Genomic DNA, 8,191 nt, shown 5'->3' on the forward strand with positions numbered 1-8,191 from the left:
GGACTTGGAGGCAAACTGGAGGAGGGTGTTTGATTTTCCAGTAGTTATTAATGACATCTCTTTTTATTTCCTTATCTCTTTTTTATTAACTCTAATTGTAAGCTCAACAATTATTTCCTCTTAGTGCCTCTGAGTCACCGTTAATAACCAATGTTGGAAGTGGAATTTGTGCTGTTATACCATAGAATGCAGTAGCAATAAAGCCTGGTCAAGGGCAGGAGGTAAATCATCGGAAGAGCTGGAAGGAGTGGGAAGAGCTTGATTTCTGTTACCTAATGCTCTTTTTAGAAAGGAGAATTCTGAGGGTTTATATTTATCACTCTGTGCTATTTCCTATCATCTGAGTGGAGCACCTTCAAACCGCAATTGGGGTCTTACGGAGGAGGATCCTGTGGTGTGGGGGTGGGGGGTTGGAGAGAGGGGGAGTCACTTCCCATCTCTTTTAGAGCCCTCACATTTGTTTTTTGTGTTTGTTTGTTTGTTTGTTTTGGCCAGTATTTGTTCTGTTCAGCCAGTTTAACAAACCTGTGAGGAGTGCCTCTCCCTTGCCCGGTGTTGGAGCCGTAAGTGGGCACGGGAGGGAGGAGCTTGGCTGTCCTGGAGGCTCAGGCAGCGTGAAACTGTGGAAATACCCACGACGGCCGTCTTCACTCTGCCTCGGCTTGCCCTTTCTCTACTTCTGTCTTTTCATCTTCTTAGAGAAGCACGGGGTGGGGGGCAGAGAGACAGCAACAATCCGGTGCTCTTTCCTTCATGTCCACACTGCATAGAAATGACAAGGTAGTTGGTCGGGGGGCACCAGTAACCACAAGCTCAAGGTACATTATGTTCTACACACAAAGCTGTGGAAAGCAAGCCAGGTAGGTCGATTCAATCAAACGTAGACTGAGGAATATTCTACTTTGCTTAGCGTATTCAGGACGACTTGTCATAAACTCTAGGAATGTGTATTCGAAATGTCTTCTGTCTGGGAGGGGGAGGGGAGGACACACTTTCAAAACTTCAGCGGTTTGATTCAAAATCCAGCTGCACCCTCGTTGGCAAGGCCTGCCTGAGCCACCTTTCTCCCCAGGGGCAGAAGGGCGGATAGTCTCCCTTCCAGGTGGTTCATAACATCAACAAGAATGAATGCAGTTAAGGGACTGGTAGGCCAGTGCTCAGAAGGACTTGACACATTTAATTCACTTAATCCTAGTGACTCTTAGTATACCCGTAACGAGGTGGGTGGACACTTAGTGTACCCATCTAACAAATGAGGAAACTGAGAGATACCTAAAGAACTAAATGTCACGTAGCTGGTTAGAGCTTAAAGGCAGGTGTTATACTGAGGCAGCCTGATCTCTGGTTTCCATGGTCTTATCCAGTACACGCTCTTCCTTATTTATACCTCTCCTAGAAAATCCTCTCATAAGACACACCCTACCCCTTTCCCCACATCTCCCACCTTTCCCTTGCTCAGAAATTACCTACACTCTCTTAGGCAATTTCTCCTGACATTTCTCTTGAGGACATGTAGATGTGAGCAGGAATACAGATAACCTAAGATCGCAAATCTAAACATAATTTCTCCTTAGCTTTGACATTCATCGCTGCTATTGTTATTCTTCTGGCAGATCTGCTTTCCTAATTGTGTGAGGCTCCATGGAGCACCCACAGAGTAATGGCTGGCTGGTGGCCCAGGACATCTGGATGTGGCTGGAAGCCTCTCTGGGCTGGGGCTGCAGATCTCAGATTTGATATTTGCTATGCAGGACAGTTAAAATTATCTGTAATAATGATGTTTTTAAAAGCCATTTTAGGAGTGCCTGGGTGGCTCAGGCAGTTGGGCGTCCCACTCTTGATTTTGGCTCAAGTCATGATCTCACGGTTCGTGGGTCGGAGCCCCACGTTGGGCTCTGTGCTGGCAGTGTGGAGTCTGCTTGGGATTCTCTCTCTCTCTCTCTCTCTCTCTCTCTCTCTCTCTCCTCTCTTTTTCTGCCCCTTTCCAACTTGCACTCTCTCTCTCAAAATAAATAAACTTACCAAAAAAAGGTCATGTTAGTAGGTAGTTAAAGCACTTTTTTAAAAAGTCTATTTATTTATTTTAAGAGAGAGTGTACAAGTGGGGTGGGGACAGAGAGAGAGAGAGAGAGAGAGAGAGAGAGAGAGAGAATCCCAAGCAGGCTCCACACTATCAGTGCAGAGCCTGATGCAGGGCTCAAACTCATGAACCCTGAGATCATGACCTGTGCCGAAGTCAGGCACTTAACTGGCTGAGCCACCCAGGCGCCCCCAGTTAAAGCACTTTTAAAGAGAGGCTGTACAGTGAGAGATTTGAGAGGCAGACCAGTCAGGCCCCTCGGGGTTGTGAGGATTCCATAGCATCTTGAACTGGAATGGAGCTCAGGGGTCAAGGTCCAGATCCTCACGTTGTAGCAGGTGAGGCCCAGAGAGGCCACATGACGAGCGAGGGGCTTTATTGCCATCCGTTGGCAGCAGAGCTGGGTCAGAGTCCAGGTCTCACAACTCCTGCTTGATGGCTCTATTTCTGCCAGAATTGTTTTCCAGAGTAGCCCCGAGCGTGCTGATTTAGTATGATTGTTTACAAAAGCACCACATGAGAAGTCACAGAAAAATCAGATCATTGTCAGGGGCACCTGGGGGGCTCAGTTGGTTAAGCCTCCCAGTCTTGGTTTTGGCTCAGGTCTTAATCTCACGGTTTGTGGGACTGAGCCCGTGTTGGGCTCTGCACTCACAGCGTGGAGCCTGCTTAGGATTCTCTTTCTCCCTCTCTCTGCCTCTCTCCTGTTTGTGCTCTCTCTCTCTCTCTCTCTCTCTCTCAAAATTAACATTTAAAAGAAAAGAAAAATCAGATCATCGTCTCCCGGCGAATTAAATTTAGAAGATTATAAATATGCCTGAGTTTCCCTAACTTGATTTAATAATCTGTCATGAGCCTCTGGTCTAGGAGTTTATACAAATTGTTCTGGAATCTCTTTTCTTCCAGTGCTTCCCTTTTAGGAAAAATAAATACTATACATTCAAAAAATTTAAAAAAAAAAGGATTTTTTTTTCCTTCTTAAAATCCTCTGTGAAGTAGAAAGAGTCTCCTCAGTGTAAATTTTTGCTTTGGTATTTGCTGAGTTTGATTTGGGGTGGGGACAAGTTACTTAACACTTCCAAAGCCTTGCCTCCGCACTGCCAGATAGGGATAACAAAGGAGGGGCTTGGTGAAGCTTCCCTGAGATACCAGCACAGAACCAGGGGCACAAAAAGATTGTAAAGCATTCTCATCTTTCTGCTTTTCTTCACGATTGAGGAGCTTAGCGCGTCTTTCCTCCGGAAACTCGTCTTTCCACCAGGCACCCTCCTCCCTTCTTGATTGTGTCCTTTCGGGTGCTTTCTAACTTCTTGCCTTTTCCGTCTTTCTGGGGTCCAAGAAGCAGGGCGTACATAGTATTCTGGATTTAGGAAACTCATGGGGAGATAAGTAGACATCGATGTAGATAAGTCTGTCTACCTACATATCAATCTATCATCATCATCATCTTTACCCTCCATCTTTCTACTTTTTTTTCCTGTTAGGTTTCCAGTTGTTTTTGTAAAACTGTACGGGCTGTGGAAAAACACATCTGTAGATTTAAAATCTGCTGCAACCACTCACCAGCCACATTGCGTCAGTCTCCCTGATCCTCAGTCTTTTTACATCTCAATGGAGGTAAGGGTTCTAACTCATAGGGTTTGGTGAGAAATGCATACACTGCCAAAGAAGCTCACAACACAGTGCCAGGCACAGAGTGGACAGCCAGAGGTAGTTATTAATTGTGTCACACTGCAAACTAACTTCTACAGTATGTCAGCCTTTGGGCTCTGTCTGCGCACAGCTGACAGCTATAATTATTGTAACGAGTCCTTTTCCTATGGCATCAGCCTTTTCCTTGGTTTGTGAGAGCTGACTTGGAACTCATGCATTTACATGTACTTCCACTGTTATGTATTTTAAGTTTAGATTTGTTTTCTGGAATAAAATCCCTTGAATTAAAGTGCATTTACCATCTTCTTGTTCTGTCACACAAACTTACATCTTTCAGTGTTATTGTCCTCATTGGTTTGGTAATTTCATTTCTCAGAGGAGCTAAATATCATCTCCGGATGTAGAGATTTCACTGTGTGCTTCCTTTTGCAACCGTTTGTAATCTCAGCCTCGACCCCTGGGGTACGAGCCTCTCTCACAGCAGTACCTGTGTCTTGTGACCAGTTCCTTATCCATGGCAGAACATCTGCTGTGTCCTTGATGACTAAATTTGGTAAGATATCTTGTCAGAGGCTTTTGAAAGTCTAAATAAAAGAAATCCTCTGTTGGTTTCTTGTCGGCATCTTTATCCCCTAAAAGCATTTAAGTAGATTTACTAGGGCATATTTTCCCTGTACAAACATTCTTGCCTTTCTCCGCTTATGTGATTAGTGATTCTACATGTTATAAAAATGAGATGCCTTTGCTATTTTCTGCGTCTGCTCTGGAGCTCTTCTCAAAATGATGGCTCCATGGACAGTCTTTCACTTTTCTAGCTCCGACTCAAGTGTTACCTCGGGTTTTGCATTTTGGCCAACATTTTCTCCTCAAAGTTGCCTGAGGATTCAGTCACGACGACGTGTGCATCTGTGTTTAGAGTTCCCTGAATAGTTGCCACTGTTGGTTCTTTTTTCCCCCTCCAAGTCAATTGTGGGATTAGGGCTTTGAGCAAAATATCATTTCAGCTTCCTGCCTTCTTTCATTTTCATCTGGAGAGGAGCTCTGAACCATACAAATATAGGAGTCCCACTGGTTTTCGAGCCAGCTCTCTGCCTTTGATGCTTTGAAAGAGACTCGCTTGAACGAAGCACCCATTTAAAGTCAATCTCTGACCCAGGCTTCTGCCAGAGGAAGAAGGCTGAGCTTCAGAAACGAGCACTTTCATGTTCAACATTAAAATTGCCTGGTGACGAGACTGTCCCAGCTTTGGCACTGTGAAGGTCAACGTTACCACACGTAAATGCACCGTCATTGTACCGTTACCATTTGAAAAGTCTTCTAGGCCTGAGGACCAGTCACCTAATCTTTTGGGAAAAAAATATTGCAGCTGTGCTCTAGAGGGAAACTAGTTTGTTTTCAAAATTTGTTATTTTTTAAATTAACTACCACTTTCCATGAATTCAGTTTTAATAGGTTTAAAAATAACTTTTAATTTCTAAACTGCATCTTTTGCTACAAAGTAGCAAGAGGACTCCCTCAAAAACCCAGAAGACCCTCCCTGTGAAATGTGCCATTGGTTCTTGTTGGTCATGGCTGGAGAGCTAGAACTTAGTGACAGGACAAGACAGCTGTTTGGATGAGGAGGTCAAGGCAACCTCAGTTTTGCCAGGACGGTTTCATGATTCATTAAAAAAGTGAAGAAAAGAAGAACCCCCAAAATAAGAAAACATAAACTGGTGAGAGGAAAAAATGTTGATCTCCTGGGCCAGCCGCATTCTGGGAGAGAACCCTGTTAATATTTTTAGAACACTGCTTCAGAAAGCCGTAGGCCCCTCAGAAAACCCTTCACCTCTGAGAGTTGTCCGCATAATTTTGGCTTCAGGAGCTCTTTCCAATGGGACATTCTCCTCACTACCCTACTGCTTGCCTCCCAGTTTCCAGAATAGTCTCCAGTGGTTGCCGAGAATAGCAACAAAGATTAGATGAAGTGGGATGGAAGGCACAGGATTTGGCCAGGCCAGGGGTGGGCTCTTCAAGGAGGGGTCCCTGTGGTTGGTGTGGTCCAACGCCTGGGGATTTAGTGCTCTGGCCAGGAAGTGAGAAATAAATAGAGCCGCTGACAATTCCATGACAGGGAGTTTCTGTGTGTCCTGTGGAGCCAAATCATGATTAGCAGATACTCTCTTCTTCAATGCTCTCTATTCTGCCTCTAAGAAAGTAAATTATCTTCCTCAATTTTATTCTTTCCCGTTACTCTATGGAAACAACATACTGTTGGATGCCTCTTGCCCCGAGAACCTCTGTTCACTTGAGGAGACAAGACTCTCCCATTTTTTTTTTTTTTTTTTTATTTATTTTTGGGACAGAGAGAGACAGACAGAGCATGAACGGGGGACGGGCAGAGAGAGAGGGAGACACAGAATCTGAAACAGGCTCCAGGCTCCGAGCCATCAGCCCAGAGCCTGACGCGGGGCTCGAACTCACAGACCGTGAGATCGTGACCTGGCTGAAGTCGGACGCTTAACCGACTGCGCCACCCAGGCGCCCCTAGACTCTCCCATTTTTAGATGGGATAGCTGAGGCAAAGGAAATGCATTTGGGTAACATCATATGATAAAAATAGAAGCAGAATGTAAAAGTCCTGGCATCTGTAGCTGCCTGATGTTCCTCACACCTGACCCCACTTGAGTGCACCCAAGATTGAAGGGATCCACAGTTAGAGTGGTTGGAACATCCTGTGCCCCATGATTGACTGATGTGGGCACTGGAGCTGACTAAGGAGGGTGGTGGTATGGGAAGAAATGCTTCTCTCACATGTAGTCTCTCGTTTGGGCAAACTTAGCTGGGAAGTGTTCTGATTTCTTTATGTCCATGCTCTACTCTTTTTTTTTTTTTTTTTTTTTTTTTTAAGATTTTATCTTTACATAATCTCTATACCCAACATGGGGCTGGAACTTACAACCCTGAGATCAAGAGTCACATGCTCCACCAACTGAGCCAGCCAAGCACCCCTCCACGCTCTACTCTTGGTGTTTCCTTCTCTTCTTCTGCCCACCTACCTTGTAGATGCCAGCCTTCTCCTCACCTGGGCTCAGGAGACTTGGAGACGGAGGGGAGAGGAGACAGCACGTGGGGACTGGAGGTTAAAGAGATCACAGGTACCGTGAAAAGCAGGAGGCTCTGGAGCTGCAGGGCACAGTTGTAGAAGCCAGGAGGAGGACTTGGAAGGAGGAGAAGAGATGGAGAGGCTGGAAGAGGAGCCCAGAAAGGTTTCCACAGGAGTTTCTGATTAGCTGTGACTGGTCGGTACTGGAACCTGGGCTTGGCTTTATATCCCTGGAGACATGGGGGCGACGGAAGAGAGGAGTATACTAGTCCCTTCCACAGGGAGTGCAAGAACAAGAGTGTGCCGTAATCTGTTAACCCACTCACACAAATCCCTCCTCCAGGCTGGGAGACCTAGTGGGGGCTTGGCACACATAAAATGACTCCGGCTGTCCAAGGGAAACAACTCTTCCTGTCTCACGTGGCCTACGTGCCCAGAGTACTGTCTGTCCCGTCGGTACCCAGAGCTTTCCCTAGAGCGTGCCTTGCTCCTCTCTCGTCATGGCAATTCCCATCTCTGCGTGGTAGACCAGGTGGCAGCTCCAGATCATGTAGTGAAGTGGCAGGTGCCTGGCAGGTCTCAGAGGTCTTAATTTGTCCAATGGCTAGGGCAAGGCAGCTGGCTGTTGAGATGCGTGAATGAATCTCCTTTCTTAACTCTCACATGTGCAAGGACCCAGGAAACTGCACGAGGAAGCTTCCGCCAAGGGGACCCCTGCCCCTGGAGGATGAACTAGGCAGCTCTGACAGGTCCCTCTGTGTTTGGAAGCTGAAGAATTGCTCTTGGTTTTTAGCTTATCCACACGCCTATGTGCATATAACCTATGTGCACATATATAGCCTATGTGCACGCCTGTGTGCATACTGGCATCACAGGACTCTAGAGGTCATCTTTTCTCGTTCATTTACTCATTAATTTATTCATTAATTCAGCAGTTCAGCACATGTTTATTGGGTACCTACTGTGTGCCAGGCTTTGGTTCGGGTACCTGGGGTATCCATCAGGGAGGAAAAAAGGGACAAAAATTCCTGTCCTCTTGGAGCTATGTTCCGGGGAGGAGTTAGACAGTAACCAAATTAAGTAAATGATATAACAAATTCACAGGTGATAAGTCTAATGGAGAAAAATAAAGGAAGATAGGGAATGTGAGGGAAGACATGAATTTTAAATAGGATGTTTGAGGAAGGCTCTAGTGAGCAGGTGACCTTTGATGCAAAACCTGAGGGAGGTGAAGAAGTGAATCCCGTGGATATCTGGCAGAAGAATGTTCCAAGTGGAAGAATTAGCCAGTTGGAGGTCCTGAGTGGGGTGCAGGTGTGGTGTGTTTGAAGCACAGTGAGGAGGCCAGCGTAGCTGGGGTGGAGTCAGTGAGG

General features: G+C 45.9%; 1 long non-coding RNA gene across 1 annotated transcript in view; it reads left to right on the forward strand.

The window, feature by feature from the left end:
• Positions 1–3,956, forward strand: part of LOC144614541 (uncharacterized) — a 110,522-nt gene extending 106,566 nt beyond the window's left edge. Inside the window, exon 3 of the long non-coding RNA XR_013552341.2 lies at positions 3,565–3,956. This is a non-coding gene — a long non-coding RNA (uncharacterized LOC144614541). The remainder of the gene's footprint in view (positions 1–3,564) is intronic.
• Positions 3,957–8,191: the final 4,235 nt, after the last annotated feature.

Source organism: Panthera onca, chromosome A2 (genome assembly GCF_046562875.1).
Source record: "Panthera onca isolate mPanOnc1 chromosome A2, mPanOnc1 haplotype 2, whole genome shotgun sequence".
NCBI lineage: Eukaryota > Metazoa > Chordata > Mammalia > Carnivora > Felidae > Panthera > Panthera onca.